We start from the raw sequence: 19,084 nt of genomic DNA, 5'->3' as shown, positions 1-19,084 counted from the left end.
AATATCGATGCATGTCTGTCTCATTTTTGCTTTTGCATTTTGATAGAGGAGAGCAGGAGAAGGAACGCAGAGGAAGAAGTTGGGAAACAACATTTGGGGTGTTGTAGTTGTGTCACAGCACTGCAGGAGATATTTTTCAATTAGTGGGCATTTTATTTTCATCGCTATTTGTTTTTCTCCTTGGGCTGCAAAGCCAGCTGTGCAATTTGATTGCAGCAACATTATAGACGACAAAAGCACATGAAAAACAAGATGAGATTAATGAGGTCCACAGTGGTCGCTCTCCTTATTGTTTGAGATTTGCCTCACACGATCGATTGATGAACGCTATTTCGACGAGCCGGTTTTCTCTTCTGTGTCTCCCAGCATCCCATCCCAAACAGTGGAGCTGTTTGATTTGTCTTATTGGCATTATTACGTCGAATAGGCACCCTTTGGCCGCAGTCACCACAATCTTAGCAAACTGGGTCGTGTTCAAATTGAGTGTGTTTGTAACCGTACTCGAAGCTCAACATGGGCCGCAATATGTGTCTTTTGAGGTTCTCACATTGACACTGTTAGATTTGAAGTGGCAGCGATGTTACTGTAATGTGGGATGAGGAACAAGGTTATAAGACATTTGTGTTTGCCGAAGAGGAGTATGCACGGTTGGTCATTATTTGTGGAGGAAAAAAGAAACCCATCAAATGAGTGACCGGTTGCCGACCGTATTATTATTATTATTATTATTTTATTTATTTTTTTCCCGGCACCGTTTACGGCATACTGTATATGCGGTATCATGAAAAACAAAGGATGCTTGGGGAGCCATTGTGTTTGTCTGCCATTGCCATCTTTTAAGCGAGTTCCTTTCTTTCCCCCGTCCTCACGTTATGTCTCAATAAATACGCCGCACGTCTCCTGTCTCCTTGTGTATTCTCCTGATTTGTACTCTCTACATCCCCTCGGCCCTTTTACTGGCTGACTTTTGGCCAAACAGTGTGGAGGAAGCGTTTCCAGAGCCGCAAGTTTGAACTGCTTGATCCGGCTTTGGTTTAGGTAGAGCACGGGATTTCGATTTCTTGGGTGTAAGGGTCTGAAAGTGCGACCATTCCATTCACGAGGACTCAGTGGAGGTCGAAGAAAAGGCAATGAATGACCTGCAATGCAATGCAACGCAACAAGGAGTACATGAAAAGAAACAATGACGGCAAATAATGTGCCATTTATTTCCGCAGTGTCAAGTCTTGCATTGCAAGCATATGACTGCACAGGGAGTAATGCGGTGGATGGATGAGCTGTTTGCTAAACATCATGCGGGACTGCTTGGAACGGCAATTTGAAACACAACAGCGCTCTGTTAGCAATTGATTTTTCTCTTTTGTGCCGTTTTTCTCTTGGGGCGGCCACCTGTATTTTCTTCTCATGTTCACATCGGAGCTGTTTCTTACCTCGGGTAAGAAATGTAATGTCCAAGTAAAATATGTACACAATAAATGCTATTTTCCTCCCCATTCTATTATCACGTAACAAGAATAATAGCAATGGCTTCAGGGACCCTGAGTCATCTTATGTAGCAGTTTGGAATATCTGCGAACAAACCCAGACTCATCTTAGTGCTCGCATCGGTGCGAGTGATACCGCCGCCGCCGCCGCCGCTGTTGTTGTTGTGGTGGTGCCAATAGATATTTTGACACCCGTTGAAATGATGACAAAAAGTCTTTTAGGACATGATGCTACAACGCAGACAAGTTCCGTTTAGTATATGTTAAATATCCGATATTTATCTCGGTTCACTTTGGTCAGCTTGTCAACGCATCGATCTCGGCTTTGTTGTTTGTTTTTCTTTTCTTTTCTTTAGTACAGTGGCTTTATTTTTCGGACATCTATCGTGCTACCGTACAAACCGGGATCCGACATCGAGTCTTTTTAGGAGGTTTCCCGATAAAGTTGTGGCGGCCCTGTCAGAACTGGTACGCACGTGGTCCCAAACGTTAAGTTTGAGTGATTATTTCGAATGAGCGTCTTTATACTGTATGATTTAAGCCCCTTTAAGAAATGATTAGTACAATTGCGTTCATGGCTGCGACTGTGCACTAAACTCACTAAAATTCAAGTCAAGCAACAAAACAGTTACAAAATGATTCAAATATTGTGCCTTGATGTTGCATACACGATATATTTTATGTATGAATATATATGTACATGGATTTGTATAATACACCAACTCATAGCTGAGTAGACTTTGAAAGCCGAAGTCGATCACATGATCTAGGTAGAAAATGTCCAGCGTGAACGGAAACACGGTAGACCAAATACGAGTCTGTTCAGTCTCATCTTTTTCAGTTTTGATTTTCAAGCGCGGCGCCTCGCTTCATCCTGTCAACCGCCGACGCCGATGTTGGAACGCGACGGCATCGTCGAGTCCAGAGGAGCTGCTTCCGGAGCTGTTTAAGTCACGTGGTCGTGCAGGTAGAGGACGGACGGCTTTAACGTCCCGCGCGAGTGCGTATGGAACCGTATCGGGACAGAGCGGTCGATTTGATCTCCACCAGAGGGTGTGTTCACGCAAAAATCCCCAAATCTGCTCGGTGCCAAATAGACATTTCCTTTTACCGTATCCTCAAGGCTTTGGAGGAGCAGAATTTAGCTTGTGCGCTTTTTTTGTTGTTGTGCAGTTTGGCTCAAGTCGGCAAAGCAGTCCTACGATATCTTAATCGTTTGTTGACTCATTTGCGAATTAAAAACTGTTGGAGCCAACATCATTTTCCGTATAATGCCCATTAAAAACATCTTAAAGGACTGGAAGGTATAGTAGTCACAAGGCTATCACCATGTTTTTAGTATTATTAGTTTCGCAAATGCTGAATTAAGTGTGACAAACACGTCACGCTTATAGTGGGGGGGGGGGCATGAATAGTAAATTGCATTTCTAAGGCTCCTTTCTCCTTTCAAGATGTTCAAAGCATTTTCTATGACCTCATTCACATTCATACTTGCCAGAGAAGATGGTGAGAACGGAAAGATGGGGGGAAAACATCTTGTTTCATCAATGCTAATTAACATCAATGTTTATTGACAGAATCAGTGCTGTCAATTGTTTGTATATGGATATGCTTGATTTCTACGTTATATAATAGACAAGTAGTAGTGTGTGCGTGTGTGTGTGTGTGTGGACTCATTTGCACTGGACACCCCCGTCGACCACCCCCCCCTGCGTGCACATCATTTTCATTCATTCAATTCAATCATTGATTTGCGGCTGGACCGTTTGTCACCCACTTGAGTCAAATTAGGAAGCACTCTGTAGGATCCGCAACTCAGTCGATGTGAATGGGGAAAGCTCTCCCGAATCAACACAATACACATACTGCTCACTGGGAGCGAAAGCCGTCATGGATGGCGCTTATTTGCTTGGAATGAATGGGAACTATCCAGTTCGGCAAGGAAGGCGTGAGTTATCCATCGTGTGGGCGGATGGAAAGGGAAGGGTTGGTTAGTTCCAGTCACTTATTCTGAAAACATTCTGGCTCTGTACTGCATTGAGGGCAACAGTAGTGTTCTGTACTTCTTGAGCCTACTTGTGTATAATACATCATTTTAAATGTCCCCTACCCATTTTTCTAAACGGCTAAAAAGAATATCAACGAAGGCCATTACTGGAGTTGACCGCACTAATGAATTCCCTTGGCCAATTACAGGGATTACCTGTGTGTGTTCGGTTGAGCGACTGGATGAATTTATCATTTTCTTTTGCTATTTTGATGGGCTTAACTCATTAAATTATAAACTAGCGGGGAGCGTACCTATTCCATAAAACAAGTGATATGGCAACCACAGCGTTGGAGTTCTGATGATCTGAAACGTGAAATATTGCAAAATATTCTTCACAATAAGACTTTCCTCCCGTCAGTTTGCCATCCGACATATCTTGCGAATGAGGTAAACCCGAAGTATCGGTACAGTAATGGTACAAGTCCCCCCAGACCCCCCTCCATTTTTTTCCATGCCTTTGGTGTTTGCACGTCTGAAGTAGCTATCGAGACGCTCACACTCAGTCCTACGATATGACAGTGAAAAGTCGTCTTAATGAATGCCTTCCATGCACGTGTCTTTGGGAAGGTGCCATGCGCAGGACCTTCCCCCACACCTCCCTCCACCCCGTCACAGGATCCCATTACTGCCAATTAGCTCAGCTCTCACAGCCTTAATGGACCCTGACACACACACACGCGCACACTCACACTACTGTGAGCTACTGTACTGTACAACTGGGGGAAATGGCAGCCTAAATTTAGCTTGGGAGCTGTAAGACTGGGGAAGAAACAGCAGCGTGATATCATAGTGTGAATGTAAATGATATTAGAGACCTGTGTGGTTGGGAAGAAGCACAACTTGGACCTTGGGCTTTCTTCACAGATGTTCTCTGTGGTCATAGCTTTGTTTTCCTGTCCTGTTATCAGAAAACAGTCCATTTGGTGGTTGCAGGACCCTGTGTTGAAGCTCTATTGCAGGCTGATGTTGTTTTGTATTTATTTACAGATGAGTTCTCTCTACGAAGTTATTCAGATTTCAGTTTCTGTAATTACCTAAGAAAAACTCCCCTTGCAGAAAGCACGAGAAAGCTATTTAGAAGGGAATTAAATGGCAGCGAGAGACGAGTCATACAAGCGAACCGAAAGTAATCCACTTTCCGTCGAGGCCATGAAGCAGAATTTTAGCGAAGCATTTAGTAAGACTAAGCGATGAGACTGAGAGTGAGAGTGAGAGGACAGTGAGAATGTATAATAAGTCTTGAGAGGAGCAGATGAGCTGGACAAGGTCATTACGACAGTTACACGCTGGAAAACTATAAAGGGAGTAAAAGTGTGATGGAAGCTTTTACAATGTGTGTTTGTGTCTCATCCAGATGCAAAAGTGTGCACATTACCTTCAGTCTGCCCATTAAAATGAAAATCTTCTGAGGGCAGTTGAACAATGCACTGGTTGTTGCTCTGTATTCAAATAACACATTCCATTGAAAACAAGCTGACACAGAATAGTAGAAGTAAATACGTTCTCCATCAATTATTATTATTATCATTATTCTGTCATAGCAAGTTTTAATGCTATTAAGCGTGAGCTGTTTTGTAGACCTGGGTTTCATATCCATACGTGTGCTTTACAATGAACATCTGCCGATCACGCCATACGCTCTCAAATCACCCACAATCGGTGAAAATCTGCGATGTAGAAAGACGATGCAAAACAAGATTTTGTCAGTCTGTGGAAACAAAAAGAAGACTCACACAGTTCCTTAAAAAAAGGGGCACAGGGTGCTCGCCTAAAACTGTTTATTTGTCACTAGAAGTGACAAATAAACAGGTAGGTTCACCGTTAAACTGACACATAAAACGAGAGAATCGAGTTCAACTTTGTATATTTAAGGAGAACATTTTCAACCAAACCTTACAATTTTGTGTCGTGAACGTCTGCTAGCTTAATGCTAACATATAGACGTAAGAAGTAAATAGAATTAATATTTGGTATGTATGAAACAATCATTTTCCAACTCATGTGAAACACTGTAGACGGGTAATGGGAATTAGCATAATTGCTACTTAATTACACATGGAGCAGCAACAGATACAAACAGACGATACGACAATCCTAAGAGGTACCGTAATTTCTCGTGTATAATGTGCACCCATGTATAATACGCACCCCCAAAGTTGACCTCAAAATTCTGGAAAACCCTTCTGCCTATGTATAACGCATTTATACAATGCATGATTTTACTTCTACCCCTATTGATCAAAACAAAGTATTTTTTTCAAAGAATTCTTTTGAAGTTAAGCACTTTATTTGAACACGTAAGACTTTCTATTTATTTACTTGCTCTTATTTTGAAATTCGCAGCCCTACCTTTATTGAGTAAATGAGAAAACACACAGTTGTGCTCATATGTTTGATTACCCAAGCAGAAGTTATAAGTTGTGTACAATTATTTAAAGAAAGCATGAAGGAACAGGTGAAACACATTGAATTTAATTTGAATGGGATTCAAATTAAACGGTCAAGCATTTCAGAAAAGCATTATCATTAAACAAAACATAACCATAAAGAAATGAATGATGGTTGTTGTTCAGTCATATTAAAAAAACAACAACAATATTTTACAAATTCTGCCAAGGTATGTAAACTTATGAGCACAATTGTACATATATGCAGTCATGCGTACCCCTGCCATATTGGAATGAAAGTGTAGGCTACATCTTTTTTGTAACCACTAGGTGGCGGTGGCATATGGGAATGAACGTGTACACCTTTCTCATAACCTCTAGGGGGCGGTGGCATTTTGAAATGAAAGTGTACAGCTTTTGCATAACCTCTAGATGGCGGCATACATTTATAAAATAGACCTATGTATAATGTGCACCATTAACTTTTGACAATTTTTGGGTGTCAAAATGCGTATTATGCACGAGAAATTACGGCGTATATATCCTTTTTTCTGTAGGAACAACACATTTGCCTACTGCTTAGTATGGATTCTTCTCTGCCTTTTTTGTCTTGCTCTTAATTACACGCGACATCTACATCCAGTAAAGCCCAGTATGCGGCGCTATCTGGTTCTACACTGAAGGCACGCTTCTCTAAATTCGGACTTGCCTGTGTGCTGTAAAAAACAATACCAAAAAATATTTGCTTACAAATCTGCAATATACTGTATTGGTGGCCCAAACGATGAATCACAATATGCTGGGGATTCACTGTACCAGTTTTAACCACAACTAGATTTTCCTCACGATAATCAGAGATCCACACAGACTTCTCACTATCTCATGGGAAAGTTTACACGATTCACTTCTCAGAGTTCTTTATTTGTTTTTAAATTGGTTGGGCATCATATGCTGAACATTGTGTTAAGTTCTCATAAGATTCCCTCCACAATTCTGTACACTTCACAAGGAGCACCTGAGCCCAACTCTCAAGCAGTCCGATTTTTGTTCTTCTGATCAGCCACCAGCCGTTGACTGCGCTGTGCATGCGAACTGGACCCGGTTGGGTGTGTGTGACGAGCGTGTCAGATTGTATGCGGTAGACAAGTGACAGCCGCTGACCCCTCTTCGCGACAAGCGACGAAAGCACGCAACGGGCTCGGAGGCAGGGGGATAATCACGTGTTCAGAGAAATTTGGACTAAACCTGAACGTGGACAAGAAATACTAGGATTTCTCCAGTAGCATCAAATGGGGAGGGCCATCAGGAATCAGGGTACAGTCAAATGAAACTTGCACTAGGTTTATCACAACATGTTGTTCAAAGCATTGCGGAACTAATCCTTTCTGCTTGTGTTTGTGCAAATTATTCAGGCCCTCTGGGAAGCTTCATACTTTTGTTGCAAATCAAATCAAACGCATGATCAATTCTTTCTTATCACACATCGATACATTGATTTGTCATGCCCGACCCTCCTCCTCATTCCTGAATGGGTTGCGTCAACCCTATCAGCTGATCCTTGCTGAGCGGTTGTGGTCAGACGTTGCACAGCGCCGCTCGTTCCCCCTCTTGTGGATTAGAGTGTGACGTCTGAGGCCGGGGTCGGATTAATCTCGAGAGATACACGACTCGTTTGGATTACGCTCCAACACGAACGCATAACCATCCACGTTTCCTTGACCAAATTCAAACCCAGACACGGCCCAGGGTACGGGCGGCCGGGGCGCAGTAGGTGGAGCGTGTCGTCCGCCGGTTCCCATCCCGGCTGCGACTGTCCGCATGTCCGCATGTCAGTGTCCTTGGGCAAACCCTAATTTGTCCCCAGTGCGCCTGGCATCGCCGCCCATTGGTGTGTGAATGGGTGAATGTGAGGCTTTGTAAAGTGCTTTGGGCGCTGTGATAGTGTCGTTTAAGTGCAGTCCATTTACCATTTACCCTCCAAAATCTCACGCTGTTATTGCCACTCCTTTCTGCCTCTTCTCGCTTTCATCCTTTTTTTTTTTTTTTTTTTTTTTTTTGCACTTTTAATATGCTAACGTTTTTTTCTAGACATATAATGAAATTTGTGTTCCAAAAACCTCCAATAGTGCAGGTAGCTCCTGAAGTGAGCCCCCAGCCACAGCCCCTGTTCGTCTTACATCGCCGTGGCAATGCTTCTCTAAATATTCACCGTGGCGAAGCGAAGCTCATTTTTAGGACGGGCGCAATCAAAGCTGGCCCCGTTTCACTCTGACAGAGGCCTAACATTAATAACAGTCCTAATTAGCCACTTGAAGTGCTTTCACCTTATGTTTTTTTTTTACAACCTTTCGGACGCATATTTCATCATATTAGCGAGTAACATAGCAGCGGTTATTTCTGCTGTTTCCGTAAATCAGTTTTCACAATATGCGAAACATATTGTGCCTGGATGGCACTGGATCACCGTCAATGACACAAATTCACACGCACGGACAAATTAGCATCACAGTACTTGGTTTTGTGCTGTGGGAGGAAGTGGACACGACGCACACAAGCATCATGAGAACATGCAGTCCATAAAGAAATCCATCCATCCATCCATCCGTTTATCCGTTTATCCTCACTAGGGTCACGGGCATGCTGGCGCCTATCTCGGCTAACTCTGGGCGAGAGGCGGGCTACACCCTGAATTGGTCGCCAGGCAATTGCAGGGCAAGACCTAGATCATATCAAGAACAATCAATAGCTTTTGTTTTCGGCATTCCCGTGATGCAATTTAAGAACCCCACGGATTTTGAAGTTGTGTGAATTCATGTCTGATAGGAGTTCAAATTGACTTTCTTTCCAGCTCTCTTCCTTTGACAATCAATCATTTTGAATCAGTCTGGTTGATTTTTACTTCAACATGATTTGATTGTAACATGTAGAGAGATGTCAAGAAAGTCCATCTGTTACAACCAATCAGTTTGAAGTAGTCTGTTTTCTTTTTGGATATTGATGCTGGACTGAGATGCTACCTGAAGCAAGATGTTTAGCTGGTGTCAAAACGAAATATAAGTTCAGATCTGCTTTCTCTACGTGCTGTTGTCCCGTCTTTCTTTGCATATATATTGATAGATATCATCACTCTGAGTCAACAAATGCCTTTTAAGTGCATTTTCGGACTCCATTTTTTTTCTTGTGAAGAACCGAGGCAGAAACCTTTCAGAAGGTGGCAGATGAAACGTTTCCTCGTGATCACGGTGACGAGAGCAAGAGCGAGAGGGAGACAGGTTTCGGGGGAAGTTGCAACATCGGGCTGTGCAAGATAAAAAATCTCTCACATGAAATCAGGGCTCTTAAAAAAAAAAGAAAAAGAAGACGGCAACATCTGTGCAGCAACATCAAACGGACCTTTGAAAGGCAAAATATGATTTCATTAGGGATTCCCCCACTTGGTAAACAGCCCGATTTTGTGTGTGTGTTCAGAGGAAACCTCTGAAAATGTACTGGGTTTGATGACGGGAAACACCAAGTCTGCAATGATTTCTTTATTTATTTTGGTAACTCGCCCCGACTGCGTGGCAGTTGGATGGAAGTGCCCGCCCGGCCTGTGTCATACTGCATTTCACTACGCCTGGAAAAAGAGTCCAGCACCGATTGTCCTAATGTGTTTTGTCGATTCGAAATGTGTTCTGTCATAGGTCATATGATGTGACTCCTGACTGTGCCTTCCTCCATTTGCGTCGAGGTCAGCCCTTAGATCGTTCCGAAGCTCAAAATTGATAGGTTAAGATCCCCTTTGTTGGCATTTCCAAAATATTTGCACCAGCGGATATGATGCGTATTCCTTGTCACTTCTCATTTTGCCTGCGCTACGTCGGCACGACCGGTGCCTTTCAGGCAAACCATTTCAAGACACGACATCAAGTGTTGATCTCAGCCCAAATAGGAGAAGAGTTACACAGTTAAAGGAGGATTTACAGCCAGGGGCAACAATATGGTTGGAAATCTCAAAATGCTCTGTTTTGATTAAGTGTCAGACCGCTTTTAATTGAACAATATGACTCTTATCGTACATTGCAAAAAAAAAAAAGTCCTTTTGAATGTATAACGGTAGCACGTGTGAAATGTGTAAAAGTAACATTTGATTATTTTTTAGTAAAAAAGGGGTAAATAGGGTCAGTTTACTACATTTTAATCATGTGCAAATGAAAATGAAATCCTTTTTTTCCAGTGTAGTTGTCATTTTCCATGGTTGAGAGCACTATACGTTACCTAGAAAAACATTACATTCAATTCTCAACATGTTTGAACGATTTAATTTGACGTTATCTACTTTGTGAACTATTAATATATTCTGGACCATTATTTCACTAACATTGCTTTGTTTTTCTCTGTTTTCTCTTTCTGCCTGCCTTCGCTGGAAATGATCACATACTACATGTTCACCTACCATTAGGTAAGACAACAAAATGTTCAAGAAATATTAGGAAGATATATTACAAGCTTTTTCTTTGAACATTTGGGAGTGTGTGTGTGTGTGTGTGTGTGTATACATGGATCATTTTACACTTAAGACTATGTGAGTCCCGGGATGCATATGTCATGGAAGCAATGAGTCCCAACCCGGGAACAGTGAGTCCCTGCAACAATCGTGATGCATAATCGTGATATATCCATCCATTTTTTTCCCCCCGCTTATCCGAGGTCGGGTCGCGAGGGCAGTAGCTTTAGCAGGGACGCCCAGACTTCCCTCTCCCCAGCCATTTCATCCAGCTCTTCCGAGGCATTCCCAGGCAAGCCGAGAGACGTAGTCTCTCCAGCGTGTCCTGGCTCATCTCCTGGGCCCCCTCCCGGTGGGACGGAGGCATCCTAAACAGATGCCCGAGCCACCTCATCTGGCTCCTCTCAATGCGGAGGATAGCTACTTTTCTTGTATCGCTGATTCATAATTTTGGGCAATTAAAAAGAAAACAAAAAAAAACAAAAAAACCCTAAACGTTCGAGAGAAGGAGGCAACTCGGAAGAGGTAGAATAGAGCCTTCCTGGATGTGTACCACATCGATCTTACACGGAAAAAGAAGGCGAGCATGTAAGCTCCCGTCGGCCATTATGTCGTCATCCTCTATTACAACATGTAGCACAATTGAACGGAACCATTGGTTGTTCCGTGCCATCGTTAATGACTCATCAGGACCGTTTGAAATGTTTATGTTCCTTCTTCACTCCCATTTCACACCATTCCCATTCTCTCTTCCATTGTTCTTCTTTAATGGCTGTGCGCGCGCGCTTGCGTTTGTGTGCGTGTGTTGGTGGAGCAAGATTCTGCCGTGATGTGTTTCATGTGAATTCACAGACATTACTGGAGGGTTGTTGGTAGGGTGGGCGACGGGTGCTTTTCTCACCATCTCGTGCTCCTCTAATGGACAAGAGCAGCCCCTGCGTAGCACGTCGCCATCTTCCTTCTGTCCAACTGTCTGTCCTTCAAACATCATGCCTCTTCTCTTCATCCTCCCCCCGTATCACCTCTTTCCTAGCAACAAGTCCGTTTCTGAATGCAACATGACGTGCACATTTTTCCATGTTTGTGTAATTGTCTGCATATTGTTAATGTTTTATACCTGGACAATACCATGAATCCTTTTTGTTCAAACCCTTTTTCTGTGTCTGTTCTCTCTGCATGTCAAGCTCGGTTGGTCAGTGCTTTTGTTCCTCTCTGTCTCAGCAGTAAACTAACAATCTGGGCAGTATTGTGGTGCTTGCAAAAAAAAAAAAAAAAAGCAAACAAAGAGAGGAAGACAGAATAAGGCTAAGATTGAGAGCTAAAAGAAAAGGGACGGGGAGGCAAAAACGACAAAATCAGGTCGAGAAGCATCATATACGATGTTCCAAAGCAAATGTAGAAGTTTCCTCAGGCGGATTTCCCAATATATGAGGATTATGCTATAAATAAAAGCATGATGACAGGCGCACTTGCAAAAAGAAGTTAGAATAAAAAGCCCCTAACTGGCGGAGCTGGTGCAGGTACGCCTCTCTATGCCTCCATTTCTCTCTCCCCTTAGAAGGGTTATAGACGATACTCATGCACATTAGTGGTAATCTCCCTTTCCCTCAAGGCCTTTACGTCTGTGTGTTTATGTACTGTTTGTGAGACATTATGCATTAAGGAAGTTGCAACTCCTTCGACATCTCCGGCCGGTTCTGTCTCAGTACTCTCGATCCCTTTATACATCCTCGCTAGCCGCACTTAATCACTGCACCGAGCCAGAGTTATAAGGCCATTTGCGTCATCGGCTCCTGGGTCAGTGTGCTTGTGTGTGTTTGGGTCTTGATTGGTGGCCATGAGCATTTGACACGAGCTTTCCACACAAACGATTCCAGAATTGAACTCTGCAGCAAGTTTTTCCCCGGTGTACATTTTAGGCCAGTGGTCCCCAACCTTTTTTTAGAGTAGGCATTTTTTTTCACGGACCGTCTGTCAAGGTGTAAATAAACTAAGACGACCGGCTTAAAACAAATATTAAATGCGACTCACCGTAACGCATAACGGATAAAAGCTTTCTTTTTCTTTGAGGTCGTAGGCTCTTCTTCCGGCTCCTCAGGTGGCCTTTATCCTTTTGAAAAGAAGCTCTCCGCAGACGTTTTTTACTCATTTTTGTTAGCTTCCGGACTTATCTTTGTAGGATCTCAATATGGGTGGGCCAAAATCTGGTAGAAAATCAAAAACGTCATCAGAAAACAAGGCTAAAATTGATACGGAGTCTCTTTTGGGTCGAACCTTTTCTGTAGACATCGTTTTCAACAGCAATGAAATGAGTGCCAATGTTCACAGCATTAGAGGGGTCCAAGTTCAATACTGCATTTCATAATAATAATAATGATAGTGACGATGGTGATGATAATAATAGTAATACTACCTAGCTAATAAAAAACTAAGTATTTCAAGCACCTTTCAAAGACCCCAAGGACACTGAACAATAAAACAGAATAACATACATACAGGTACATACATGCATACATACATACATTCGCGCAAAAGAATAGCGATACAATATACATAAACAAATACAGGGCGGTAAAATTGCAACTTTAGGATAGGGAGAAAGCAGTCTTGAATTGATGAGTTTCGAGTCTGGTTTTAAAAAGAGGAAAAGAGTCAATATTACGGCTGGCTGGGAGTTCAAGAATTGGGTAGCAGAGCAGCTGCAAGCTCTGCTTCCCATGGTACTCGGGTGAACATATTATACACCAAGGTGAAGAGAGGAGGAGGGTCGGCGGGAATGAATGATTGTGGATTTTTTTTTTAACAAGTGTCTGTAAAGGCATCATAAGGAAAAATGAACTGTAAGATTGTCTACAATAGGAGATGTTCTCGAGTCCTTATAAGGCTATGATACCATGTAATTTGGTTTGTTGATCAGATTCGGCAACACTGGATCTTTAGAGCTAGCCAGCCAGCTAACTATACGATATTGCCAAAAGTATTCGCTCACCTGCCTTGACTCACAGATGATCTGAAGTGACATCCCCTTCTTAATCAGTAGGATTTAATATGACATCGGTCCTCGTTTTACTGCTATAACAGCTTTAACTTTTCTGAAAAGGCTTTCCGGAAGATTCAGAAGGTATTTTTGACCATTCTTCCAGAAGTGCATTTGTGAGGTCACACAGTCTTGTTGGACGAGAAGGCCTGGCTCTCAGTCTGCACTCTAACTCATCCCAGGTTGAAGTATGGACTCTGTGCATTCATTCATTCATCTTCCGTACCGCTTATCCTCACTAGGGTCGCGGGCGTGCTGGAGCCTATCCCAACTATCTTCTGGCGAGAGGCGGGGTACACCCTGAACTGGTCGCCAGTCAATCACAGTGGACTCGGTGCAGGCCAGTCAAATTCATCCACACCAAACTCTCTCATCCATGTCTTTATGGACCTTGCTTTGTGCATTGGTGCATAGACATGTTGGAACACGAAGGGGCCATCCCCAAACTGTACCCACAAAGTTGGGAGAAATGAATGGTATGCTGAACCCTTCAAAATTCCTTTCACTGGAACTAAGGAGCCAATATTTTGGACAATTCCATGCTCACGACTTATGGGAACAGTTCTTAAATTTTTAACATGGGTGCGCACCAGTGCACAAAGCAAGGTCCATAAAGACATGGATTAGAGAGTTTGGTGTGGATGAACTTGACTGGAATGCACAGAGTCCTAATCTCAAGCCAATAGAACACCTTTGGGAGGAATTGGAGACTGAGAGCTAAGCCTTCTCATCCAACATCACTGTGTGACCTCACAAATTCACTTCTGGAAGAATGGTGAAAAATTCCCATAAACACTGCAAACCCTTTTGGAAAGGCTTTTCACAAGAGTTAATGTTGTTAAAGCTGCAAAGGGTGGACCGACGTCATATTGAACCCTATGGATTAGGAATGGGATGTCACTTAAATTCATATGTGAGTAAAGGCAGGTGAGCGAATAGTTTTGGCCATATAGTGTGGATAGCTAGGTAGAGTCTGCTGAAGAAAAGATGCATGTTGCCCACAGTGTAACTATGCCACAATAAACCAATTCCCCCTGTGCCTTGTTACCATAGCAATGCTATAGCAACCCTCTGTCGACCCCTTCAGCGACGAGCAGAGCCCTTGACATGAGCTCAAACTGTCCCCTTTCCCCCGATGACAGTCATCATGAAATGAGAGGACTGTCGATCCTCCACCCTGCCATGTTGATTGTTCCGACATTGAGGATATACTATAGGAGATGATTTTCCTGAAGCGAAACTCATGGAAATGTGGCTCTTGCCATGACCCAACAAATGAAACGGTGGTCGAGGGTTTCACTGATGTCGTATTGTAGGATCTCAATATGGGTGGGCCAAAATCTGGTAGAAAATCAAAAACGTCATCAGAAAACAAGGCTAAAATTGATGCGGAGTCTCTTTTGGGTCGAACCTTTTCTGTAGACATCGTTTTCAACAGCAATGAAATGAGTGCCATTGTTCACAGCATTAGAGGGGTCCAAGTTCAATACTGCATTTCATAATAATAATAATGATAGTGACGATGGTGATGATAATAATAGTAATACTACCTAGCTAATAAAAAACTAAGTATTTCAAGCACCTTTCAAAGACCCCAAGGACACTGAACAATAAAACAGAATAACATACATACAGGTACATACATGCATACATACATACATTCGCGCAAAAGAATAACGATACAATATACATAAACAAATACAGGGCGGTAAAATTGCAACTTCAGGATAGGGAGAAAGCAGTCTTGAATTGATGAGTTTCGAGTCTGGTTTTAAAAAGAGGAAAAGAGTCAATATTACGGCTGGCTGGGAGTTCAAGAATTGGGGAGCAGAGCAACTGCAAGCTCTGCTTCCCATGGTACTCGGGTGAACATATTATATATACACCAAGGTGAAGAGAGGAGGACGGTCGGCGGGAATGAATGATAGAATGGATAGATGGGAAAGAATGGCTAATGGCAGTTACGAGAGGAAAGCCGTGACTTGACGAGGGTTGTGGGTAGGGGGATCAAGCTGACATGTAGATGTTTTGGATTTACTGATATCATAAAATGTAGGCGGATCAGGCAGTTGAAAGCAGAAAAAAGGCTGCTGCCATGGAAAAGCTTCTAAGGAGGCTAAGGAGGAGTCGGTGATTGTAAATATACTTGTTGAATGAATATCAGGCTTTACACGAACAGGATTTTTGGGGCCGATCAGCGAGTTTAAAAACACGATAACCGATTACTGATCCGATCACAAGATGGAGCAATGTGTCTATTTAAATGACTCCTTCATTTACTTAATTGCTCCAAAAATTATATTTACAATAAATATATCTTTGTTCATCGATTTATGCCAGTGAGGCATAGAGATAGACAGAACAAATGATAAATGGTGTTCTATTAGATGGCAGGAAGTACATACAGTAAAAATATGTTCCTTGGCTCCACACAGGTTGGAAATCACTGCTCTAGTCGCGTCATGTATTCTAATCAGTCTGGTCAAACCAACATTACAACATCACTGAAATAATGGGTGCTAACTTCCTGGAATTAAATGACTTTATTGTAATTACATTACTTCACACACACCGGAACTTTAGAGCATGATTCGACAGAACGCCGGTACAACCGTTAGTGCTAGCACTATCTTGCTAGGCTACATAACGTTCTGTTGCCTGTATCGTATTAAAAACCTGGACACTACTCTTCTGTATTTTAATGTTGATAATGATGGAAGGTTAAGTAATTTTTAAGGTGGTATACTTGGTATGAAAAATTTGAGAACCACTGCTCTAGCGCGCTTGTGTTTGTGTGTGTGTGGAGTGCATTCTCAGTGTGTGAGAGTGCCCTCTCCAGTAGTGTCGTACGTGGTGCCAGGGAGACACCTCGAACTCCTGTTGAGCAGATATCTGTGCACCCTTTTGGTTCTCCCAGTGGTGGAACACTTGGACACTTATGCTGTTATCTCGTGTCACTCTCCACTCTGTCGGTCTCTCTTATTATTGGCCTCTTTCCTTGTGTTGAGGAATCTCTCCACATCCCTTTCATTCATGGCATCGCTTTTTTTTTTTTTTTGCTTTTCGCCATTCAGGTAGTTTTCACTCACAGATCAATCCTTGGTCAGTTAAAAGGCCTTGTGAAATAGACTCTCGGTGAAGTGCCCTTCCTTATACTGTAGCTCTGTTTTACAGACTTGTTTATTTTTTTGTGTATTGAGTTTTTTTTCTCTGTGTCTTTATATGACGTGAGTGTTTCTTCCATGTTTTCCCAAAAATGTGGCGTGAGCCCATTTTCTGAAAAAGAAGACAATCTAGGTCGTGGCTTCCCTCGAGATCTACTTCATTTCCATTTAGTGGTGGGATGTGACTCCATGAAATACATGGCGTGCATGAGACAGGCACGAAAGCACGTACGTACGTACGAACGCACGTACGCACGCCCGCACTCACAGACACACACACACACACACACACACACACACAAATGTATGCCCGGTACATAGCAAGCAACATAAGCCCTGATTTACTAAGATCCCAAATAGCAGGCACTAATTTACGTGTTAACTCTCGTGATATGTTGTTTTCAGGGCCAATACCGATTTATTAGTAGTCAAGGAGGCCAATAACCGATAATTGGAGCCTGTGTTTGTTTTGGGGTAAAAAGGCAAATATTCAAATTTGAAATAATAAAACTTGACTTCATTTAAATGCCTTTAAGCACGTTTATTAAACCACTTTTTTTTAATCTTAGAAAATAATCTTAAACAAATAATAATTTTAAAATTCTAACAAAAAGTGCAGGGAGCTCCCACGCTCAGCAGTATGTCTTAACACAGTTAAATGAAAACTTGAACAAATAAATAGCTCCCTGAAGTTTTCCAACATTTCAATGCAATTTAAATGTTTTACATAATAATAATAATAATAATATTTTTGCTTACATTTCAAAAAGAAAAAGGGCAGGGAGCCTCTCTTATAAAGTTAACTGCAAATTGAAATCAATAGTTCCCTAAAGTTTTATACAGTAAATAAAACTGGAGTGGGTCCCATTTCCACCTGTCGTGTCAGGTACATTTGTAGCTCATCCTCAACGCAGCTACTGGCCAGCAGCTCACCTGTATGATGTTCCGGCAGAGAGCTGGAGAGAAGTCTCATCAACACGGCTGCGGAAGGTTCACGTCCTCTCCGTTGACTATTGTGGGTGTTTCCATCGTTCCCATGTGTTCATTTGCAGCTGCCTGCTCCTCCTGTAGCAGCAGAAATAGTTAATCAGCCCTTATTTCCCGACAGTTTTAGACATGAATGGTTTGCAGTTACACACACAAACACACAATTCTCTAGCCATCCCCTCAACGTGCGTCCTACCCTGCAATGAAACTCAATTTGTCTCTCTCTCTTTCTCTAACTCTAACTCTCTCTCTCTCTCTCTCTCACACACACACACACACACACACACACTCAGACATAAACACCTCTTTGATCACTGACTATTTTCCTATCAATATTATGAGCAACCATGTTTCAAGTGGTTAAATCCCTCCCTGGAACCACTAATATGGTTGATGTGGCAAATTCGCAGCTAGCTAGGTGTTAGCCTGCGAGCTAACCTCTTCCTCCATTGTCTACTAGCGGTGGTTAGCTCAAGGCAAGGCACTGGCAGCTTTATTTATACAGTGCATTTAATTCGGAAGGTAACTCAATGGGCTTTACATGATTGAAAGTACATTTCAATTCACACGATTAACACTAAGAGGCACGTCTGCAGGGACTGTGAATAAGCAGAGCTGCCACGTGTGTTTATATATACAGAATATAGTATATAGTCCACGCGTGCTGCTCTTTTGTTGTTTAAAAACACATTTCACATCCTGTTCGTGAATGGTCAATGGAGAAGGGGGACTCAGAGGTGTGATGGTGGTCGGCGGTGGTGTGGGTGCGGGTGTGAAGGTGTCCTTTTCAAATCTGCAGTAGAAGGTACTCAAGTCGTCAGCCAGTCCTTTATTGTTCTCCGCTTGGGGGGATGATCGCTTATAGTTGGTCAGTGATTGTAATCCTCGTCAAACTGATGCAGAGTCTTTAGCAGCAAACTGGTTTTCCAGCTTCTCTGCATAATTTCTCTTGGTAATTTCGCTGGTAAATAACTCCTAGAAAAAACTTTGTTGATTTGTGAAAGTTGGCAGAGGGTACTCCCAAGTGCTTAGCAAGTATTCCCTCGTGTAAGTATGTAGCATGGTTTTGCCAAAGACGAACGAACATGACAAACAAAAGACAATACTAGACAGGCGGAATGAAGGTTGTGGTCCCCAGAAAGTGAGAGAAGTGGAAAAAAAACAACAACAACGGTATATGGCTTTTAGTGACAAATACAAATTATTTTGTTGTCTCATTCAGAATGCAGTAGTGGCTTGCCTAGTGAGAAAGCTGCCTCGGATGCATTGATTTAAACAGAAGACTTCTGTTTAAAATGAACCTACTCCCTGAGAGAGGTGTCAACAGCCCCACCAATGGCTGCTGGGATGATTAGCAACACATCCTCCCATCCTAAATACCTCCAGCCGCACTCATCTCTTTATCTTCTTTTGGATTTATTACTTTCTCCCTATGGATGTCCCATGACTCAGTGGGTTCCTATGAGGAATCAAATACTGATATAGAGAA

The 19,084-nt window shown here is 42.5% G+C and overlaps 1 protein-coding gene across 9 annotated transcripts in view; it reads left to right on the top strand.

The window, feature by feature from the left end:
* The window catches only part of brsk2a (BR serine/threonine kinase 2a), a 152,477-nt gene that overhangs the window by 57,965 nt on the left and 75,428 nt on the right, over nucleotides 1-19,084 (top strand). For 2 of the 9 annotated variants that reach the window (XM_061772870.1, XM_061772869.1), the window contains exon 1: nucleotides 8,948-10,362. The exons of the other annotated variants lie outside the window; for them this stretch is intronic. The gene's annotated coding sequence lies outside the window, so the exon portion shown is untranslated. Of the gene's footprint in view, nucleotides 1-8,947; nucleotides 10,363-19,084 lie in introns of those variants that run through there. 9 annotated transcript variants of the gene reach the window in all.

The sequence above is a fragment of the Phyllopteryx taeniolatus genome, chromosome 5 (assembly GCF_024500385.1).
Source record: "Phyllopteryx taeniolatus isolate TA_2022b chromosome 5, UOR_Ptae_1.2, whole genome shotgun sequence".
Taxonomy (NCBI): Eukaryota; Metazoa; Chordata; class Actinopteri; order Syngnathiformes; family Syngnathidae; genus Phyllopteryx; species Phyllopteryx taeniolatus.
The sequence above is the reverse complement of the archived record's forward strand: the minus strand, read 5'-3'. Positions and strand labels throughout refer to the sequence as shown.